The sequence below is a fragment of the Sorex araneus genome, chromosome 2 (genome assembly GCF_027595985.1).
Source record: "Sorex araneus isolate mSorAra2 chromosome 2, mSorAra2.pri, whole genome shotgun sequence".
In the NCBI taxonomy this organism is placed as follows: Eukaryota; Metazoa; Chordata; class Mammalia; order Eulipotyphla; family Soricidae; genus Sorex; species Sorex araneus.
The window spans coordinates 315,390,499-315,415,169 of record NC_073303.1 but is presented as its reverse complement, the minus strand read 5'-3'; the positions used below and the strand labels follow the sequence as shown (position 1 = coordinate 315,415,169).

The following is a 24,671-nucleotide window of genomic DNA, read 5'->3' as shown; positions in this document are numbered from 1 at the left end:
TAGAAATATCAAGAAGGGATTTTTTTAATAACAATACAGGAAACAAGAAAAATCTTAAATAACGAACCTAACCTTACACCCCAAGAAACTAGAAAAATAAAAATAACAAAGTAGGAATAAATTAAATGAAAATCAGAAAACTAATACAAAAGGTAAATGAAATGTAAATTGTTTAACAATATCGACAAATTCTTATCTAAATTTATAAGAATGATAAGGACAAAAACTAATATCCTTGATTACAAATATCATAACATTATGTTGGAAAATCTAGAAATTGGGTACACTTTAATTTTTAGAAATGTTTACAAAATGATCTAGAAAATATTTAGAAAATGATCCCAAAACTGAATCAGGAGAAAATAGAAAATCTTAATGAACCATTATATTTGGTAAGAAAATTTGAACTGTAATAAAAGATGTTTTAAAAACAAAAACTCATGTGGAGAGAATTTAATAGAGAAGTCTAGCAAAGAAAATGTATTCTTATCAAGCTCTTCCAGAAAATCAATAAAATAGAAATATTTTAAATAGTTTAAATGAGATCAATATCATCACATATCAAAGCAGACAAAATATGTATAGTATAGACAATTTACTCTGATGATCATAGATACAAAAATTTTCTATAATACCTTAGTGAACTGAATTAAACAATATAAAAATAATCAAACTAAGACACTCAACAGTTGCCAACATGCCTACAGTTGGACTCCACCTCCTCATTACTGAACTCCATAAAGCTGCCAACAATTTCATGTATAGCAAAACTCTGGATTTTCTCAGTGTCGGGATGAGCAATCTCCCTCCCCAACCTTACTTCTGGAAGCCTGTCAGCCATACCCACATTCCTCCACTGATGCCACGTAAGCTCATTCCCCAGTTAAATATTCTGGATTTTCTGGAGTGTTTGGCAACAAGGGTGGCCATACATCTCCAAACTATAGAACTAACATCCCAGGAGAATAGGGATGTGACATAGAAGTCAACTGTAAAAAATACGCACACAGAAGGATGTGTGTTGACTGGCACTCCAGGCGGCTCTCTCCTACCGCCCACATTCGGTGCTCTCAAGCCACTGTGTATGTACTGGATCGGGACGGCTGTTGGCGATGGGCAGTCGAAGGAAGAATGAGGACCAAGCTGGTTGATGATTAGTTGCCGTTTATTCCATCTCTCGTCTCTCCCATCTCACACACACTTCCTTCCTAGCCCCTCATTCCTCGATCCACACTCTCTAGATTCTCTCTCTGACTCTGGCCGACAGCTTCTCCCCCTATGACTCCCAGACTCCTTTTACTGCCTCTCCCCAACTGTCTCTTCACCCCTTGCCCTCTGGTCCCACATTATACCCACTCTGGTAGCAAAATCAACATAAGAAGGCCTTTCCTGACTGCCCATCCAGGCTCAAGAACTGAAATGCCACCTACAGGTATTCCAAAGCCCTTCCTGACTGCCCATCAGGCTGCAGGGTTGAAACACTACCTAGGCGTATTCCTTTTCCCCTAGCTTCTTAATTCATTGTATTACTGTCATCCCATTGTTCATCAATTTACTCGAGCAGGCACCAGTAGCATCTCCATTCTTCCCAGCCCTGAGATTTTAGCAACCTCTCCTTACTTGTTTTTCCCAGCGATTGGAGGATCTCTTCAGGATCAGGGCAATGAGACCTGTTATTGTTACTGTATTTTGACATATTGAATACGCCACGTGGAGCTTGCCAGGCTCTTCCATGATCATCTTAATTAGCATCTTAATGTTAGTTATTTTTGTATGGATACAGTACAAGATACAGTGAGACTTGTAGGGCACCCTTCCCCCCCGAACATCTCATCATGAACTCAGACTACAGTGCTTAGGCTGGATTAATCATTCCTAGCCCTTGCAGGGTCCGAATCTAGTTATTGATTTTTGGAGCATGACAGCATTTGTCCATGACCAAGCTCTTAACTTATAGTTAAGTATCAAGCATTTCGGCCAGGCCCATCTCAACGCCAGTGTAGCACATACCTCACTGCTTGCCCTGGATCCATACAGTCCCTCATTAGGATCCTGCTTTTGGGGGTGCTAGGAAGTAAGGACAACTGAAGCTTAAGTCAAGAGAACAGATGCCCAGAAGGTAAATATCATTGAGAGTGCGTTAACTCCCAAGTTACAAAAGCATAGCATTAACTGTCTTCTTGCACCCATGCAAAAAGGACATTGCTCTGAATTAACTATGCAAAGGACTCAAGAAGAAGAGGAAAACAATATTTACAAATCAACAGAGCATAAAGAAAGAAGTTACAAATAAACAAACACAGAGAACTGGGAGCACTGTGATAGGAGTAACCCAATAAACCTAAGCTTCCTGTGGCAAGCAGAAAGGACAGACCAATGTTATCCTAAAGTCAACTAAATTTGGTTAACAAAAGCATTAGCATTAAAGGCTCAATTAAAATCAATAGCTCAGTAAACCACCAGAATTGGACTTAATGCCTCCATAATAAGATAAAATTATTTTAACATATTTTAATTTACTGAAGTATTTTTTGACAATTCCATCAGCTGTTAATGGTTACAATGAACATGATAAAATAAATAATTGAGCCTGTTATGAAGGCAGGCTTAAGGGGTGATTGGGAAAATGGAGTCAATGGTAGAGGAAAGGTCATAGTGGTGGGAGGATTGGGCTTAGATTATTGAATACCTGCTAACAAATACATCATGACCAAATTTGTAAACCACAGTGTTTAAATAAAGTGTAAACCTAAAATAGGGGCTGGAGTGATAGCACAGTGGGTAGGGCGCTTGCCTTGCACGTGGCTGGCCCGGGTTCGATTCCCAGCATCCCATATGGTCCCCTGAGCACCACCAGGAGTAATTACTGAGTGCAGAGCCAGGAGTAACCTCTGTGCAACGCTGGGTGTGACCCAAAAAAGAAAAAAAATCTAAAATAAAAAGTTATCATACTATGAACAAGTGAAATTTCTTTTCAGATATTACAGCTTACCATTCACAGGGACTGGAGATACAGCACAGCAGATAGGGCATTTGCCTTCAACAAGGCCAACCCGGGTTCTATTTTTCCATCCCTCTCAGAGAACCTGGCAAGCTACCAAGAGTATCCCGCCCACATGGCACAGCCTGGCATATGCCATGTGATATGCCAAAAACAGTAACAAGTCTCACAAAGGAGACATTACTGGTGCCCGCCTGAGCAAATCGATGAACAAAGGAATGACAGTGCTACAGTGTTATCATTCACAGGTAAACTAATATAATATACCACAATAAAAGGAAAGATAAAATCAATTGATCTTATCAATAAACTCTTTGGAAAAGAGTTCAGACTCATTCATAATTGAAAAAGAAAGTGTTGCAAAAAAAAGAGGGGAAAAAGAAATTTACTTCAATATTTTTGAAGTCATACATAACAAACCTACAGATAACATAAAAGCATAAAAACACAATATCATAAAACTGAAGTTTTTCTTTTCAGATCAGTCATAGGGTTAGAATTTCTAGTTTCACTACTATGATCCAACCATTGTATTGAAAATGCTAACCAGGGAAAATAGGAGAGAGAAATATATTAATGTTATTTACATTAGAAAATATGTTAAACTATCACTGTTTTCAGATGTGATAATATACATAGTAAATCTCAAAAACTCCTGAAAAAGTTTCAAAAATTATAACCCTACATATTAAAGTAGCATCCTACAACATCAATACACAAGTCTATTGAGTTTCTGTATACAATCAAGCTCAAATAATAAATATATTTTTAATTGCAATTGTTTCTAAAAATTGTGAAGTATTTAGGAATCAAGCTGACAAAGGAAGTGAAGTCATTTACAGAAAAAGATGATACTATTAAAAGTTATAAAAGAAGAGTACTCAAACAGGAGAATAGTCAGTGCAAGGCAATACACTTAGAGGATAATCTAAGGCAGCACTGAGACAGGTGAACAGTCAGTGTAAACGTAGTAGTCAAATGAACAAGACAGGAAATAAATCAGAAAAAAATTGCATCTCATGGAAAAATGTGATGTAGACATCATAAGGTTTATTTACAAAATACTTTTACCCTTAAGCAAACATCTATATGCTTAATTGAAGAACAAAACTATTGTAACCTGTCCTTTAACATGTGAGACTTACTTCCTTATTTGCTTCTTTGATCAGTTCCTGTCTTTCATCCAGTTTTGGGGGTTTTTGTTTGTTTTAGAGCCACATCTATGGATGCCAGGGGTTTCACCTCGTTCTGCAGTCAGGAATTACTCCTGGTACTATTAGGGGAACCATATGGGATGTTGGTATCAAACCTGGTTCTACCATATGCAAGACAGTGTCCTACCCACCATACTAACTCTTCTGTCCTCATCAGGTTTTTCTTACAAGTCCATGGACAAATCTTGGAAGCCTGAGGTGTTTCTGCCAATAGAATTAATGAGATTCTAATGCTTGGAATAAAAGATGGAAACATTTATGTTAAAAAACTGACACACAATTATGCTGCTATAACAGTATAATTCACTATCACTATCACTATCATCCGGTTGATTGTCAGTTTGCTTGAGTGGGCCCAGTAACATCTCCATTCATCCTAGCCCTGAGATTTTAGCAGCCTCTCTTTTCTTGCCCTTCCCAATGGTACTGCATTATAGGGTCTTTCAGGGTCAGGAGAATAAGACCCATCATTGTTACTGTATTTGGAATATGAATACGCCATAGGAAGCTTGCCAGGCTCTCCTGTGTGGGCAGGAAACTCTCGGTAGCTTCCCAAGTTCTCTGAGAGGGAAAATCAGGCTTCTGGGGGCTTGGTTTTACAGTCTCTGGATGTTGGCCTTTCATAGGATTACACGTCTCCCAGGGCAGTTTGTGGGTGTGACTGCCTAGCTACTGGAAAATGGGGGATCTGGGTGGAAGAGGTCCACTCCCCATCCCAGTAGGCTTCGAGATCTCAGCTCCAGGTTCCACACACCTGGGTTCCTCTGCTGGTTCCTTCATGCGTGAGGCTCATCCAAGTGTGTGGAGAGGGGCCTTGAGAACAGCATAATTACTAAGAATATCTGACTTTACCTCCTGAATATGGTTGGAATCTGGGTAATGCTTTCACCCTAAGAATACCCACCCCCACTCAAAAAAAAAAACTCATTCTCTGAAACTGTTTTTTCTTTTTTTCATTTTGGGCCACACCCATCAATGCTCAGGGGTTACTCCTGGCTCTGCACTCAGGAATTACTCCTGGCAGTGCTCAGGGGACCATATAGGATGTTGGAAATAAAACCTGGGTCGGCTGCATGCAAGACAAACGTCCTACCGGATGTGCTATCAATCCAGCCCTCCTGAAACACTACTATAGTACTCTAGTCTTTAAAAATTTACTCCATTCCCATACGTAGACAACCTAGAAACTTGTGAAGAATGCAACTATTCTCCTGAAAGCATGTTTGCACTGACTTTCTTCATGTATACAAGCATTTTTAGTAAACTTCTGCTTTCCATACTTCATTCTCTGAGTCAATCTTGTTATTTTCTGTGGTAAAGTCAAGAGCCTATTTCCTGAAATAAGGCTAACAGCTTTAGTCCTCAGAGGAGTTTTGGTTGCGTGAATGTTTCTGCAGTCGGAGGAGCTGAGACAAGGAACGTGGAAGAAATGTATGTAATTGAGGGTCTAGGTTCTCTCTGACTCTTAGACAAAGGTAGAGAGCCCCATGATCTCCTTTTATTTATCATGGTACCTCTAAAGGGAGCAAAACAGTGACCAAAGGCATCAAAAGACGTTACAGAAAGAACATTGAGGCAGTAGAATATCCATTGTTTCCTTGCATCTGCAGGCCAGTAATTTTGGCCTTCAGAAAGGAGATATAAAACCAAAACTGAAATCTTTCTTGGGCTATAAGCACTTGGATTTACGTCCCAAAGACAAGGCTGGGCTGCCAAATGAAATCTACATTTCAGTTACAAAACTCAGCAGCACCTGAAATCTACATCCCAAAGACTAGGCTGGCCCAGAGCCTGGAATCTACAATGTCAAAGGTCAGGCCTTGCTAGCACCTGAGATCTGCAGTCAAAGACCAGTCAGGCTTCTGTGAGACAAGGAAAACTGCCTGCCGCTTCCAATATACCAAAATTATTTTCTGAAGGCAGCTTGAAGGGACGAAATGTTCAGCTTCATCCAAAATAGTCAGGACACATGAGAAATCTCGCCCATTTTCATGGGTCCCTATGTTCCTCTCCATTTTACAGTACAGTCTACATGGGCTCGCCCTGATGACTCAGTCCAGTCCCAACAAGTTTTCCTAAAACAATACTAGCCAGTGGATGCGATACAATTGAGCCTTTTGTAAAAAAAAAAAAAAAAAAAAAATTAGTGAATCACCATGAGGTACAGTTACAAACTTGTGAACTTTCATGTTTACATTTGGTTTATATCCCTCCACCAGTGCCCATTCTCCTCCTTAAGTCAAGCATACACTTCTTCCTGTTTACCATAACTGAAAAATGCACACTTGAGGCAGAGTTACCTCAGAAAGGGCCCTTAGCAGTGAATTTAAGGAAACCATAAACAAGGAAAAGTTAGGAAAAATTTTAAAAAGCAAGATTTGTACCAAGAAGGAATTAGTATACTAATTAGTCAGTTAGAGGCCCAAGATCACTTCAAAAACAATTCAGCAGGAATAAAAATTCATTAAGTGTAGATGCCACCAGAATACTTTTCCTTGACTGTGCCACAGCAATAATTTTATCTGCACGAAGAGTTGAAAAAAGGTTGCTTGGAAATGACATTATACAAATTCTAAAAGCAAACTGAAGCACTTCATTTTGAGAGATACTTGCACCCCTAATCTAGGTGGTCAATTTATTCCTCTTACTAAACACTGTGTTCTAGAGCTGCCTGCGTCCCTAGTTTAGATAGATTATATTTTGTTCATAATTTTAGATGCCCTCTTTACGCTCTTGAGAAGTTTGTATGCATACTGGAACATTTTTAGTTATAAAAGAAAATATTTTTTCACTTTATTTTAATAAATCTATTGTGTTTCCCTAACTGCCTTCTCCTGAAATTATTTTTTCTCTATTTTTGGGAGAAAGATGTGAATGGAGGTCACCTCCTGCCACCTGCCACTTCACTCTCCAAGCTTGTTTCTATGACAGGAACTTTTCTTCTTTCTCTCACTCTCTCTCCTTTTGGATATTATGGTTCACAATACAGATATTGGGAGGTTATTGTGTTTGTTCCGTTATCTGCTTTCAGCATACAGTTCTTATCCAGAGTGATCATTTCCAACTATCACTGTCTGAATTATCCTTTTCCTCTGAATAGCAAAACCTTCTTGAGAACCTCAGTTTGCTAAAAATCTTTGTGGCAGAGACTAGCTCATACAATGTAGTAATCAAATTAATTCATTAATAAATCCTGCATTAGATGAGAAGAATGTAGGTGTCCACGTTACAGAATAGCTTAAACAAACTTTTCCAGCCCTCACCTTCATAGGTACTGATTTATTCAACTATTATAACCTAAAATGTCATTTTAATAGTGATGAAAATGTCATTTAAAATACATTTTAGTTAACTGCTTTTCATATAAAAAGAAAATATCCTGATACTGCCCAGGAATTTGATAATTTGTTGGTTTCCTTAATATATTACTGGAATTTAGCATTACTTTCACAGAGATTATATTAACAAATCAGGGACATGTCAAAGTATGCTGTTTTAAGCCACCTAAAAATTAGGCCCTTATAATAGAACAGTTGATATTCAAATCCACATCTGTCAGCTTTATTTTTAGTTATGTGGTAACCAATCATAAACCATTTTTATAAAATACTAAATGGATTATGCCCATTTTGCTTTGTGGTTGTACTAACATTTTACATTTTTCTTTTTAATATATTTTGCCTCATTTCCACCCTTTTTTTATATTTTGTACTAATGAAATAGTTTTTTTACCACATTAATACACAATGCTGAAAAGGAATTTCTTTTTCTTTTATTTTCTTTTTATTTTTTTTGGCTTTTTGGATCACACCCGGCAATGCACAAAGGTTACTCCTGGCTTTGCACTTAGAAATTATTCCTGGTGGTGCTCAGGAGAACTGGAGGATTACATAGCCTCAGGTAGTTTAGGTTTATTGGGTTACTCCTGTCACAGTGCTCCCATTCCTCTTTGTTTATTTGTAGCTTCTTTCTTAGTGTTCTGTTGATTTGTAAATATTGTTTTCCTCTTCTCCTTGAGTCCTTTGCATAGTTTATTCAGAGCCATGTCCTTTTTGTATTGACAAAGGAAGACTTAGCAAATGCCATGCTTTTGTAACCTGGGAGTCAATTTGACTCTACATGATATTTTCCTCCTGGACATCTGTTCTCTCAACCTAAGCCTCAGCTCCCCTTACTTCCTAGCACCCCCAAAAGCAGGGTCCCGCCGAGGGACGAGAGGAACACAGGGCAAGCGGTGAGATGTGTGCTACCCTGGCATCAAGATGGGCCTGGTCAAAGTGCCTAATGCTTAACTATAAGTTAAGAGCTTGGTCATGGACAAATGCTGTCATGATCCAAACAGTGATAACTAGATTTGGACCCTCCTAGGGTTAGGAATGATTAATCTGGCCTGTGTGCTGTAGTCTGAGTCTGTGGCAAGATGTTGCCAGGAGAGCTGCCTTGTAAGCCTCAATATATCTCTTGCTATGCCCATACAAAAAATAACTAGTATTAAGATGTTTGGACTAAAGAAAGGAGAAAAAACACTGTAACAGTAAGGAAGGGCTTTGGAATGCCCTTAGGCAGTGTTCCCTTTGAACCTGACAGCCCTCAGGAAGGGCTTTCTTATGTTGATTTTGCTACCTGGCAGTGTGTAACCTAGGGGCAAGGGCTAGAGAGGGAAAGGGAGGAGAGAGATGGCAAGGGGGGCTGCAGTAGATCCAGAGATCCAGAGAGAGATCCAGAGCCGGGAGAGAAGCAGAGAGAGAGAATGAAGTAAACTGATCGAGCAACCAGTTTGGCCTTCTTCCTTCCATCACCTGCCCTTGACCGAGAGCCATACACAGCGATTCCAGAGCACCGAACACAGGAGGTGAGACAGAGCCACCCGGAGAGCCTGAGAGTGCACACGCCCAATGGCGTGCTTTAGTTTTTTACAGAGAACCATATGGGATGCTGGGAATTGAACCTAGGTCTAGGTCGGCTGCGTGCAAGGCAAATGCCCTACCCGCTGTGCTATCACTCCAGCCCCCTGAAAATGAATTTCTATGAAGTAACTGTCAGCTAATTCTTAACAAAGGAGCTAAGAGAATGAAATGGAAAAAAGATAGTCTTTTCAACATATTTTCAACATATGGTATTGAATATGAAATATGTTTTTTTGCATAGGATAACCATATGCAAAAAAATAAAGCTGGGTCGGTATCTCACACCTTACAGCAAAGTGAATTCAAAGTGGATTAAAGATCTTAAAATCAGACCTGGATGTATAAAGTGATAGGCAGGTAGATAGGGAAAGGCCCTTGGCAATGAAAATTGAGATTTAACAGTCTCTGGGAAGGAGACTCTTAAGACTTGCAGATTCAAGAAAACAAAAGACCTGGAGAAAACCATCAGCAGATCCTGAGGATAATGGGCCCCTCCCCAGGAGGTTCCCCAAAGAAGGCCATCACCACTCCCAACCTCCCTCATAACCTTAGCAACGAACTTTTACCTGGAAAGAAGCCCCACTTGGGGGCAGGTTGAAGAAACCCTATAAAAGACACCTTGAACAAAGGAAGTGTGCGCATATGCTGCCTTAGCCCCTGTGCTGCTTGTGCCCTCATGGCCAAGCACATGTGGTGCCCAAGCACATGTGGTGCCCAAGCACATGTGTCGCCCACATCTCCCCCCTTGAGATGCGTACTCTCATACTTTCGTGTCCAGTGCTAGGATGTGTGTAGAGCTTCCTCCACCCTTGGAGAAGCCCGCGTTCTCTCTTGAGCACGTTACTCCTACTGTTTTTTCTTTTCCACTTATCCCTTCCTCCTCCCCTCAGAAACCTCTAAATAAAATCTGTTACTTCACTGCTTGTCTACTCCTGAAATTCCTTTCCGCGAGCAAAGACAAGAACCCAGTAACTCTGGGTCCCTTGGTGGTAGAGGCAGCTGGGGAGAAAGTGACGTCTTTCTCCTCTCTGCTTCACGGAAGTCACCCGTGGGGCCCACTTACATCATTACTGTTTTTGGCATATCCAATACGCCAAGGGTAGCTTGTCAGGCTCTGCCTCGCGTGCTGGATACTCTTGGTAGCTTGCCGGTATCTCTGAGAGGGACAGAGGAATCGAACTCAGGTCGGCCACGTGAAAGGTGAAAGCCCAACCGCTGTGTTATCACTCCACAATGAAATATCACCTTATGCCAGGAAGAATGGCAGACATGAAAAATACTGGGAATAATCTCTGTGGAAATGTGATAAAAAAGAAACCCTAATTCACTACTGGTGGGGATGTTTTATGTTTTATGGTCCAACCCCAATGTATGAGAGCTACTCAGCAAACACAGAGTTAAGCTTCCCTGTGACCTAACAATTCCATTTTTGGGTATCCATCCTCAGCACAGAAAATAAATCCACTCGAAAGAATGTGTGCATGCCGTTATTCATTACAGCAGCACTCAGTACAACTGCTGGGGCTGGACTTGAGTTACCAGGATGAGCCCAGTGGTTTGGATGAGGTTGAACATATTCTTTTGGCTGCCTTAGTAAATAATTTCCTAAATTATAACAATTGTCAGTCTTTTCTCACAGATCCCAGATTCTCCTTAAGCCTATTGTCAGTATGCAGATTTTGGTACTAAGCCTGTTTTGTTGTGAGTATGTAGATCCTACATTGTTTGTTTTCCTGTATGCAGAAGAACTTTGCATGATCTTCCCTTAACTCCTTTGGTGACTGTATTGCGCCCTTAATTGGTGACTGTATTGTACCCTTAAGAGTTTCCATGATCAATAAAAGGAGATTACAGTGCTCTCTACCTTTGTCTTAGAGTCAGAGAGAACCTAGACTCTCCATGAAATACATTTCTTCCGAGTTCCTTGTCTCAGTGCCTCTGACTGCACGAATGTTCATGCAACATACAACATCTAAGATTTAGAATCAACCCAGATATCCAAAAACAGATAAGTTGATCATGAAAATGTGATACATACACACACATACACACACACACACACACACACAAATATAATGGAATACTATACAGCTGTAAAAAATGATAAAATCATGCGATTTGTGATGACATGGATGGAACTGGAGGACATCATGTTAAATAAAGTATGTAGAGAAGAAGGGTGAGCACAAGATTATATCACTTATATGTGGTATCAGAAAATGCAATATTTTAAAGTTCAAAATTGAATAATCCAAACTTGACCCAGACTTGAACAACTGAACTTAGAAGGGTGACTTTCAAGAGGGCAGGCTGGAGGGGTTGATAGAGATATGAGAGGGGCATGGTGGAGGGAAGTTGACACTGGTGGTAGGATTGGTGCTGCAATATTGTATGTCTAAAACTCAACTATAAACAACTTTGTAAATCACAGTTCTTTAATAAAAAGTGAATCACAATCATGAAATCCCATTGATCATTGAGTTGCTCGAGCGGTCTCAGTAACCTCTCCATTCGTCCTATCCCTGAGATTTTAGAAGCCTCTCTCTTCTTGGCCTTCACAACAATGCTGCATTGGAGGCTCTTTCCGGGTCAGAGGAATGAGATTCAGCTGGTTAATGGCTTTGGCATATAGATACACCATGGGAAGCTTGCGAGGCTATCCCATGTGGGCAGGAAGCTCTCATTAGCTTGCGAGTTTCTCCCAGAAGGAAAAGTAGGTTATAAGATATCTTCTGGGAGTTTGCTTTTAAGTCTCTGGATGTTGGCCATTGATGGGATTACACATACCTGAGTTCCTCTGCCGGTACCTTCATGCGTCAGGCTTGTCTGAATGTGTGGAGAGGGGCCTTGAGCATGGCTACAGCTAGGTTCCGGTGGTCTTCGTCCACCGGGAGCTCTACTCTGGGTGGTGAGGGAAGCTGGAGTCCATCCCCTCTGAGGGGCCCCAGGGAAGAGAGCCAGGCATGCGGGTAAGAGACTCTCTGTGAATAAAAACATCAGAACTTCTGAAAAATGAAATGATTATTGAAAGAAAAGGAGTTAAAGTTTAGAAGGATTAGAAGGGTGAAGTGACACGAGGAAAAACAAAAATTTTATATCAATTGAGATCATCTGAGAACGCAAGTAGTAAAAAAAGAATAAAGAGGAATTACTAATATTTATTTAATAGTTTAATGTGCTATAAAAAGAATTTTAATGGTTAAGTAAATGTGAATTAATTGTTTCTATTTATCTTAATTTGGAGTTTACTCTTCGTTTTACTATGTCCACGTTTAAAAAAAGAAATAGGGTCTAAGCAGTCTTTCCAATGTGTTATTAAATCTTTACACATGCAGAAGTTTTTCTCATTGACTTACTGTCTTTCTTATCAGACAACTTTTGTTAAAAAATTTGCAATCTAAATCTATAGCTTCTTTTTAATTTATCTTTGACATAAGTCACTAAGCAATATCTCATTTTGCAATGTCTTCTATAATTTTTATTTTTACTTTTTTATTGAATCGCTGTGAGAGACCCTTACAAAGCTGTTCATGATCAAACTTTAATCATGCAGTGTTTCAACCCATCCCTCCACTAGAGCATATTTCCCAGCACCAGTGTCCACAGGCTCCCTCCCATCACCCCCAAACCCTACTTCCTCCCTGCCTGCTTCTATGGCAGGCTCTTTTTTTCTCACCCCCCATGCCCCTCTCTCCTTTTGGCCCTTGTGGTTTGCAACATTGATTCTGAAAGTTACCAAGAATGTCCCTTGACCTACTTTTAACACTCAGATCTTGTCCAGCTTGTCCAGTGTGATCATTCCCAGCTACTATTGTCATACTGGTCTCTGATCTATCTTACCTACCCTCAGCCCCACAGACACTTGTGGTTAGTTCCAGCCTCAGAAGCTCTGCTGGGGCAGGGACTGGGCCTTTTCTGCCCAGATTTCCTATTTTCCAGTAGCTCAGCAGTCACACCCAGGGACTGCCCTGGCACCATGTAATCCCACCAACAGCTAACATCCAGTTTAAAACCAAGCTCCCGAAAGAGAGCAACGAAGAGAATCTCTTGCCCGAGCACTTGGCTGTTTTCCTCTTGGTTGTTAAATTTCCTAATTTTAGGAAGTCCTGGATGAATAGTTAAGCTATCACTTATATTTGAAATTATAGTTTAAAATTGTATTAGTTTATACTATAATTTGAAAATATTTCAAGTATACTATTTTAGAAAAATAACATGGTTAATATGTGTAAATAAACATTTAATATGTTTTATATAATTCTTATTTTTTCTTACACTAAAACATTTACACATAAAATTAGTTGTTCAAAATAAAATATTTAACCAAAAATATCATAAAATAAAGAATGTTAGAACTAGAAAAATTTGTCATTCATATCTTTATAATAAGTTTTAAATCCAGGTATGTGATACCATTACATAACTACATAAAATTTTCTATCAATTGCTTTTTTTGTAATACTTAATACAACTAAGAATTACGTAATGAGCAATGAACCAGTAACCAAAGGTTATACATACAAATTGAACATTTAGGGCCAAAGCAATAGTATAGCAGGTAGGGCTTTTGCCCTGTGTGCAGCCTCCAGGTATTTGACACTTGGAAACTCATATGGTCTCCTGAGCCCACCAGGATTGATCCCTCTGAGGGATCCCTGAACACCACTAGTTCTGTGCTCCTACTGGGTTGGCAGAACTGTGAAATGCTACTGTGAACTCCAGCAACTATAAAGCTGGACCATTAATATGTTGGATATAGAAGCTGCTGGGCCTATCAGAAAGGGAGGGGAATCTTCCCTCCTCAATTCTGAGAAATCCAGAGATTTTAGCATAGTTTTGTCTACCTAGGAAAATTTGCTGGTTTGGTGGCTTGATGCAGGTTACTTTTATTTTACATTAATTTTAGCATTATTACTTTTATTTATATAAAACTGCCATTGGAAATTTATGGATATCATACTGAATATACAGACTACTTTGGGTTTCTGGACATAAGGAAAATTAAATATCTAAGCCTTGAGTACAAATGCACTTTTATTTGCCAGCACACTCTTTATTTCATCAATTAAAAAAAATATATCAGCTTTAAACATGCAGATTTTTCTTATTGGTCAAAGGGATTGCTTGTTTAATTTATTCTTGCAGATGTTTTTTATTTAATGGAAATTCAATTTATTTTATACATTTACACTGTATATATTTTACAACATTGTTGAAATAATCCAAATTTATTCAAAAATTTTTAGAATCTTAAGTTTTTATAAGTTTCTAAGTTTTAAAGTTGCCTGTGGAAAAAAGAAACGAAACTGCTATACTTTTTTCTCACCTTAATGTCTGTTTTTCTCTATTATTTGTCTAATTTTTCTAACTAGAAGAATACTTGCCGTAGATTATCCTTGCCTTAAATCCAATCTTAGAAGAAACATTTTCAGTTTTGTTTTAAGAATACATTGCAGTTTTCAACGTATTTCAAAACCATGAACTTTGAGGGGGCTAAAGCGATAGTAAAACTACTAGACTGATTGCCCTGCATGTTGTCAACCCATACTAGATCACCACATCCCATACTGTCCCATGAACCCCACCTGGAGTGATTTCTGGGTGCACTACTAGGAGTAACCTTTGTGTGTCCCCCAAACCCAAATAAACTAACAAATCTATAAAATTTTTATGTGTGGTCTTTACTATGTTGAAATAGCACTGTAGCACTATCACTGTCAACCTTTTGCTCATGATTTGCTTGAGCGGGCACTAGTAATGTTTCCATTGTGAGAGTCGTTACTGTTTTGGCATATTGAATACGTCACCCATATCTTGTCATGCTCTGCCGCTCGGGTGGGATACTCTCGGTAGTTTGCTGGGCTCTCTGAGAGGGATGGAGGAATGGAACCCAGGTCAGCTGTGTGCAAGGCAAATGCCCTACCCTCTGTGCTATCAAATGCTTCTTTTGAAAAGTGTTGGGATAATATTGTGACTTGGGTCTCATTATATCACATTAATTGATTTAATTAAAAAAATTATTTTTATTTCACATTTAATTTCACATCCATTTTTGTGTATCCTCCTTTTAAAATCCTGCCAATATGGTTTACTGGTATGTTCAATAGACTTTTACATATATTCACTAGAGGTATTGTCCTGAAGTTTTATTTTTTTCAGTTTCTGTTCCTGATTTCATTCAGGGAAATACTGGCTCCTTAAAACAAGTTTTAAAATACTTATCTTTGGTCAGAAGAAATAGTACACTCTTGAGCTATTTTGTCTTGCACACATTGTACTATCTCTCCAGCCTCTTAATAGTTTTAAACCTTTATTTACTTCATAATTTAGCTTTAATTGTTTTAATTCTCTAAATTTATGCAATTTGAAACTGACGTTGAATTCTTGGCAAAGATGACCTCTATGCCAAATTACTGTAGCTTTCATTTACAGATTTAAGTCTCAAAAACGCAAAAAGAACTATAAATAGTCATGATTAATACACAAGTGATCTGTCTGTTATTTAAAGCCAAAGTACTTACTTCATAGGAAAGATTGAATACTTGATTACTTAGCTCTGAGACTGCAAAAGTCGGCTTTGAAATGATACAATAAAAAATATAATCATATAGATTTAATTTGGAAATTTAGTGATAATGTAATCAATTATATTTTTATTAATACAAGTAAACTGAGTTAAAAAATAAATTTAACCAAGGAATAGAGAATACATGTGTTGTAACTTTTACTTTACATTTTTAAGTTTTAATAGCTTAATTAGAAATTATTTTAGTTGAATTTTAGTATAAAGTCATTTATATACAATGCATTTTTAATGTTGAAATCTTATTGCTCATGGCTTCTAAATTCAACTCAGAAAATGCCTTAAAAGCAATTTTTCTAGTAAATGTTTTATTTAAAAGAATGTATCCTTATAAAGAACAGACTATCATGAATAAAATATAGTCACATTTTTAAAGTAGTTTAGTAACAGAAGTCATTTTTTAGAAAATGATGATATGACAAAATTAACAACGCAGAAATATTAACATAATTACTCAATAAGCATCATAAGTTCTGTATTTTAGTATGTGGAATCTGAATCACCATAGCTCACAAAATTGTCTTCCAATTACTATATTTTTCTGAAGAGAAAAAATATTATAATCTCTAATATTATTGACAGCTATGTTTTAGAATGTCTCTTGATCAGTTTTTCAGTAATGCAATTTGTGGGGGAATTATACTTTTTAAAATATGTAATTGAAGCTTTTATTCATTCACCATTAACTACAAAGTTTCAGTTATTCATAATTGTGTTTCAGTTGTACAACTTTCCAAGAACCTTTCTTTGCCAGTGTCCATGTCTCTCTACCAATGTCCACAGTTTCCTTCTCTCCTCCAGGTCTACTTCTATAGGAGGCACCTTTTAAAAAAGTCTTTTTAAACTGTTACTTACAGGGTTTCGTGAAGAATATCACTTTACCTTCTTTCAGCATCCACTTCTTGTGAACATTTCCCTCTATTATTTTCACAGTGGTTCCTTACCTGATCTGTCCCCTGCCCCCACAGTGTAAAGATTCCTACTAAGGATGGTTCTTCTGCTCTTCATTTCTACTGTCTTCGGACATTAGTCATTCCCCTATTATTTTTCTCATGTTCTTCATCTGAGTTAGATCACTCAAGAATTCAATTTGGCCTTCTCCCAAAGAGCATAATATGAAGTTGATTTTATAGTTAACGAGAGAATACATAGACTATAATTGGGTTAGAATTAAGTAAATGGTGCAAAAGACATATGATTTAGGATTTAAATTTTATTTTATATATAGTCATTTGGCCACGAACTACCTAGATCTACAGGAAGATTTTTTTAACCTTTAAAGTATGAAGGGTATTATTTTTTAACTAGATCAAATTAAATATCATTTTAAGTCTCTTTTCACATTTTATAATTGTATGATATATAATTTTATGATGTAGAACATGCCGATTAGCAATGTGTTAACAATCAGAGTTGGGCAAAAATGGAATAAATTGGATTGTTTTTTATAGACCACAGAAATTTGCATTTACAATAAAAGCACAGTTATCGAGGTTAAAAAAAAAACAAAACTTCTTTCATTAAGTTGACATTTTCATTTTCCCAACAAGTTACATCACAAGGATTCAATAAGTTAAAAGTTTAAATTCAAAAGGAAACTAAGTTAGCCAATATATCAATCACTCCATGTCAGAATAGGAATTACAAACACATTATAATAGCTTAACCTTCTAAGCAAGTTATGTAATATGTCATGGGAGAAGAATGACTTTGGACTTGTCCTCTAGAAATGATGTCCTTGATACTCTTCAAGGTCCTTCAACAGTGTGCCTGAGCAGTTGGAAGCAGACTGGTAAAAATGGAAAACACTAAATTAGAGGGAGAAAAGAGAGGTATCTGCAACAGCTGAGCTAAAATGAACTTTTCTGCAGAGAAAATCAGCTTAGTTACAACCTTCTGAACTTAAACGTCAAATCCATCCACAAGCAGGACAAGTTTGGGTGATATATGAAAGGATATTTTAAAATTTACTTGAGCTTGCCAAGCTGGAGATTTTCCCAGTAAAGAGCCTCAGAAAAATCATGACAGAAACAAGCACGTTTTATTATATTTATGCAGAACTTGAGAACTATAGAAGCTAATTGGACAGAATCCCATTGCTAAGCAGATAAGGATTCCATCCTTAGCAATTACTATAGAAGAAAGATATTAAAAGTTACTCTACTGTAAATTGCAGCAAATAAGTGAATGTGTGCATAAGTTTTACAAAATATCATAATATAAGATTCTTTCTTTAGGACTGAAGAGATAGTACAGTGGATAAGCACTTTCTTGCACTGGGCCAATCAAGGTCAGTTTTCTGCCATCTGAAATGGTCCTCAAGCCCATTCAGGAATCATGCCTGAGCACAGAGCTATGAGTAATCCCTACACACACCCAGGTGTGCCCCACAAAAATCCACCACTAAAACAAAATAAAATCCACCTTTTAAAATCATGGTTTCATAAAACTCTGATTTCATAATTATATAATTATAATTTTATAATTTGCTTAATCAGGAATTTTAGAGTCAATTTTCAAACATGGCTTTGTTATCAAGCAGCAATACTTTCTAAAGTCAAAATTATTTAATTTTGAATGTTCAAGAACTTCACAAAAGCTAGCTCACTATTTTTTTAAATTAAGATAAATATTCAGCCCTAAATGTCATATTTTAGTCACAATAACTAAAATATTAATGTATAACACAATTATGGACAAAGTTGCTTCTTTCATCAATGTGAGACAACTTACATTAGAAATATTTTAAATAGTATAAATATTATAAATAGTATTTGACTGTGTTTGCTTCTGTCTTTTGCACACACTTCTTATAAAACTGTGATGTATTCCAAAAGACAAATTTCTAAGAACATGGATTACATAGAGAACCTAACTAATTTCCAGTAATTTTGTAACAGTGTGAGAAGAAGATACTCTAGTGTTAAAGAGAAACATATGCTTCTTGGTGTCAGTGCTAGAGTTATAATATCTTGAGTCAGTACAAGTGATGACATGAATGATTATATTTAACTATAGCAATGTAAATTGGAGTGGGTACAATTCTATCATATAACCCAGCAAGCTACCAAGAGTATCTCGCCCACACGGTAGGGCCTGTCAAGCTACCTGTGGCATATTCGATATGCCAAAAAAGGTAACAAGTCTTACAATGGAGACATTACTGCTGCCCACTCGAGCAAATTGATGAACAACAGGATGACAGTGCTACAGTGCTACTTACATATGAATTCATAAAGAAGTTAAATATAGTTAATGTTTATTAACTATTACTTGGGTTTATTATTTTTAGCAAATATTTACTTGGGTATAATTAAATTTTAGGCAATAAATAACTTTGGGTTAATAAAGATACTATAGATGTAGCATAAATAAACACATTTACTTTTGAAAAACTAACAAGCTGTGAGCCTAAATTTTATTTATTTAATATATTAGTTCTAAAATCTCAAATGATAAACTGCTGCTTCACAAAACATAGATAAATATAACAGAATATATGTATTATAACTTGAGAAATTAAAATAATAGACTATAGCAATCAAAATTAGACAATATTTGATGAGGTTTAGTAGATCTGTTTCCTTTCATTTTCTGTTTGTGTGTGCATTTGTTTATTTTGTTGTTTTTGTTTTGCTTTATTTTGTGGCCACAGCCTGTGGTTCCCAGGGCTTATTGCCCACCCTGTGCTTAGGGACCACACCTGGGGGCTTACAAGGCCATATGGGTGCCAGAGACAGAAAATGAGCCAGCCTCATGCTAGGCAAGCTCCTTTCTACATATTATCTATCCAGTCCCTGTGTGTTCAAAAAACAAATCTGTAGGCCCGATGGCTCTCTCTCTCTCTCTCTCTCTCTCTCTCTCTCTCTCTCTCTCTCTCTCTCTCTCTCTCTCTCTCTCTCTCTCTCTCTCTCTCTCTCTGTGTGCCTGTGTTCGGTGGTCTCGTGCTGCTTCCCCAACCCGGAATGACCCAGGCAATGTGTGGGCAAAGGACAGAGCGAGGGCCAGGCTGGTTGGTATCAATCGTAGTTTATTCCAGTCCCATCTCCATCCCTCCTATTCATTCCTTTCTGCATCCTCCTCATGCCCTTCTTAGAGCCTGCTCTTTCATACTTCTCCTAGATTCTCCTTGATTCTCCCAAATTCTCCCTGATTCCTCCCTCACCCACACTTACAGCCTTAGTTATATCCCCAATTATGAGGGGTTGGGGTAATAATTACACATAGGTGTGGTCATACAATCAACAGAGGCAAAGTTGTTCCCTCAGGGGAAGCTTCTTCTAGGACAAACTCTAATTCAGCAAGATGACCCCACCCACACTCTGGCTGTGTTGCTCCTTTCTTAATCCAACAAACATATAAACATTCATAAAATTAGTGATTTTGTATGGACATAGTAAGAGATACATTAAGCTACATTATAGGATGGCTTTCCTGGGGACATCTTGCTATAGAGCTCAGATTACAGTGCTCAGGCAAGATTAGTCTTTCCTAACCCTAACAAGGTCCTAATCTAGTTGTTACTTTTTGTATTATGACAGAATTTGTCCATGACCATGCTCTTAACTTACAGTTAAGTATATGGCACTTTGTCATGACCCATTTCGATGCCAGGGTAGCTCACAGCTTGCCCTGGATCCATCCAGTTCCTCATTGGGACGTTGCTTGTGGGGTGCTAGGAAGTAAGGCAACTGAGACTTAAGTCAAGAAAGCAGATTCCTAAGAATGAATATTATTTGGAGTTAACTCCCAAGTTATAAAAGCATAATATTAACTGTCTTCCTGTGTCTATACAATAAGAACATTGCTCTGAAGTAAAAGGACAGAAGGAGAAGAGAAAGGCAATGTTTAACTTATAAATACAAGTCCAGTGTCCTTAGAAGGATCTGACCTTATGAGTTAACAGAGTCTGATTAGGGGATACGGGTGACTGACTGGTTGGGGAAGCAGAGCACAACAAAAGAGGTTACAGATAAACACAGAGAAATGGGACTGTCTTAGGTGTACTGCAATGGCCATTACATAGTAAACTTAAACTCCCTGAAGCCAAGGGGAAAGGACAAACCAATGTTAAGCCTAAAATGTTTATGACTCTATTCCAACAAACGCAGAGAAATGGGAGTGTTTCAGGAGCACTAGGTGATGGGTGTAACCTATAAACGTAAGCTCCCTGTGGCAAGAGAAAAGACAAACCAATGTTATCCTAAAAGCCCCTACTTTGACTTATTTGAATATGTTAATACAAGTTAACTCAATTTGAAAGACCAACATAATTTGAGCTCCGTTATCATAGGTCAGTGCTGATAATTATCAGTGCTGAAAATGGGTTGAAAATAAACAAACTGTGGGTTTTCCCGCCCGAGCTCGGGCGGCGCGGGCCGGGCCGGGCAGGGCAGGGGCGGGCAAGGGCGGCCCGGGGCGGGGAACCCGCGTCCCGCCCGCCGGCCGCCCCCCCCCCGACGCCCGCTCTGTCCCCGCGTGCAGGCCCGCAGCAGCGGAGGGCGACAGCGACCCGGCCCCGGCCGTGCCCGAGCAGGAGCCCGAGATGCCCGAGCGCCGGGAGCAGAGCGAGGAGGAGGAGGAGGAGGACGACGACGACAACGACGAGGACGAGGAGGAAGAAAAAGAGAAAAGTCTCATTGTGGAAGGCAAGCGGGAAAAGAAAAAAGTGGAAAGATTGACAATGCAAGTGTCTTCTTTACAGAGAGAGCCATTTACAATTGCACAAGGAAAGGGACAGAAACTTTGCGAAATTCAAAGGATACGTTTCTTCCTCAGTAAAAAGAAAATAGATGAACTACGAAATCTACATAAACTGCTTTACAACAGACCAGGCACAGTGTCTCCATTAAAGAAGAATGTGGGTCAGTTTAGTGGCTTTCCATTCCAAAAAGGAAGTACCCAGTATAAGAAGAAGGAAGAAATGTGGAAAAAATTTAGAAATGCCATGCTCAAGAGTATCTGTGAAGTTCTTGATTTGGAGAGACCGGGTGTAAACAGTGAACTGGTAAAGAGGGTCTTGAATTTTTTAATGCATCCAAAGTCTTCTGGCAAACCCTTACCAAAATCTAAAAATTCTTCCAACAAAGGCAGCAAAAAGGAACGAAACCGTTCTGGGGTAGCAAGGAAAGCTAAGAGAACCAAGTGTCCTGAAATTCTGTCAGATGAGTCTAGCAGTGATGAAGATGAAAAGAAAAACAAGGAAGAGTCTTCAGATGATGAAGATAAAGAAAGTGAAGAGGAGCCACCAAAGAAGGTATCTAAAAAGGAAAAACCTAAGTAGAAAACCACATCTAAAAGTAAAAAGTCTGCAAAAAGTGCTAATGTTAAAAAGGCAGATAGCAGCACCACCAAGAAGAATCAAAACAGTTCCAAAAAAGAAAGTGAATCTGAAGATAGTTCAGATGATGAACCTTTAATTAAAAAACTGAAGAAACCTCCTACAGATGAAGAGATAAAGGAAACAGTAAAGAAGTTGTTGGCAAATGCTAACCTGGAAGAAGTTACAATGAAGCAGATTTGCAAAGAGGTATATGAAAATTATCCTGCTTATGATTTAACTGAAAGGAAAGATTTCATTAAAACAACCGTTAAAGAGCTAATTTCTTGAAATAAAGGACAGAGACAGATGACTCTGCCCATGAATGTCAAGATCAGATTTATATTATAATACCAGCACAGAGAATGTAATCCCTTTTCTAAGTCCTTGCAAGCATTGTGTTCGTAAAACCTAATGCTGACCTTTTTATCTTGAGTGTTGCTTAAATTTAAGTTTGCTATTTCAAATTGCATTTCTATGCAGTTTTAAGTTTTAAAGTTTTGCATGGCAGTAATTTTCTTGCTTTTATAGCTGTATTTTGTACATTTTGGATTTCTTTATATAAGGCTATAGATTCTTGAACTGTTGTAGTTTTTAGTGTGCTTATTACTAGCTTAATACATACTTTTAATCAAGTAGACCAGAAACTATTCTAATTAGCAATCATACATGCAGACAGATGCTGTATTTAGTATATGAAATATTTTGAATACACATCTGACCGTGTATTCATTATATTAAAAATATACCAGCTTTAGCTATCCAGATGATTAAATCAGAACTTCACTTCTGCATGTGTATATATGTCAAATTGTCAGCATGACAGAAATGACAGATGTTATTTTTGTATTTTTAAAAACAAATTTGTTGTATATAGTTTTTTTATTTCTTTTGTGCAGATCAATTTTTAAACTCATAGGTATCTTTACAGTTATAAACCATGAAGTGTCAGTGTTCCGCCAGGTGGTATAACAGAGCATTGAGAATCAGAATTCAGTCAAGAAAAAGCTGGAAAAAACCGATAGTTCTGCTTTGCCTCAAAAGTGTCATCAACGGTAGTTTTAGTGTTAACTCTGCAAGTGTCTGTAAATAACTTTTATATAAGAATAGACCAGAATCAACACTTAAGAAACTTGGGGACAAGTGGGATTAAGTAAAAGCACATTTGGCTTATAATAAGTTAGATGATTTTTATTAAGTTTTTCTGCCCACATAAAAGGCTGATATTTACAGGAGACCTCACCCCGTTTATAAAATTATGATAAATATACCAATTATAATGCTGGAAAGTAATGCGTAGGCAATAAAGGCTCTTTGACAGTATTTATCAAAAAAGTGGTAATAAGTCTTATTATTTTTAACATTAAATAAATGTATTTGTAGACTGAGCTGCTGGGTTTTAAATTTATGGCTAATCAGGATTCTATGAATCAACATGGACCACCCCTGAAATGAGACTAATTTTGTCTTTTAAATTGACTACCTTAATCAGTTTATTAAATCTCCAAAGTTTGAAATATGCTGCTTGTGAGAAAATTAGGCATTTGATAAACCAATTAAGTGTTTAAAATAAAAATGCTGCTTAGAAGTATAAAAATGATATTGTTAACAGGTATTTTCAGTTATGCCTAGTTTCTTGCTAAGGTTTTAAGCAGGTATACTCCACACTAATGAATGGATCAAACAACCACATAAGACAAGAATTGGCCTTTGATTTTAAATATCTAGTTTGTTCCTTATAAACCTTGTCAATAAAAATGAAAAAAATAAAAAAAAGAAAATAAACAAACTGCAACTTCTTCTGCATATTGACAATAATATTACTGTTTTATACGTAATTAAAATATACTGTTAAATACAAATATTATTTGAAATAAAGTTACCAGATAAAAGAATTGAAATTAAGTAAATCAAAGTTTATATGGCATTGGGATATACACTTGGTAACTCAATAATGAAATGTTTTTTTAAAAATTGGAATGATATATCTTCCAAAATTTATAAATTCTATAAAATTATAAATTCTATAAATCTACGCATGACGAGCCTCACGCATGAAGGTACTGGCAGAGGAACCCAGGTGTGTGTGACCCAGGGCTGAGACCTCGAGGCCTGCTCGGATCGGGACTGGGCCACTTCTGCCCAGATTTCCCATTTTCCAGTAGCTAGGCAGTCACACCCAGGGACTGCCCCGAGGCTGTGTAATCCCACCAACGGCCAACATCCAGAGACTTAAAACCAAGCTCCCGGAAGCTTATAGCCTACTTCTCCCTCTGGGAGAAATTGGGAAGCTACTGAGAGTTTCCTGCCCACATAGGAGAGCCTTGTAAGCTCCTCATGGTGTATTCATAAGCCAAAACCAGCAACAATGTTTGGTCTCATTCCCTCAAAGAGCTTCCAATGCGGCACCGTTGGGAAGGACGAGTAAAGAGAGCCTTCTAAATCTCAGGGCTAGGATGAATGGAGATGATGATGATGATGATGATGATGATGTTGATGGTGATGATGATAGAATTTATTGTAGAAACTATACCGTTTTGTATTGATAACTCTGCATTTATGATTACAGAAACTGCATTCTCTCCACTAGGACCAGTTTTTTGTGATATATTGTCATTTATACCTTGGTTCCTATGATAACTCTCTT

General features: G+C 37.8%; 1 pseudogene; it reads left to right on the top strand.

The window, feature by feature from the left end:
* The first annotated feature begins 697 nt into the window (after positions 1-697).
* On the top strand, positions 698-23,776 carry LOC129401873 (protein DEK-like; annotated as a pseudogene).
* The last annotated feature ends 895 nt before the right edge of the window (positions 23,777-24,671 follow it).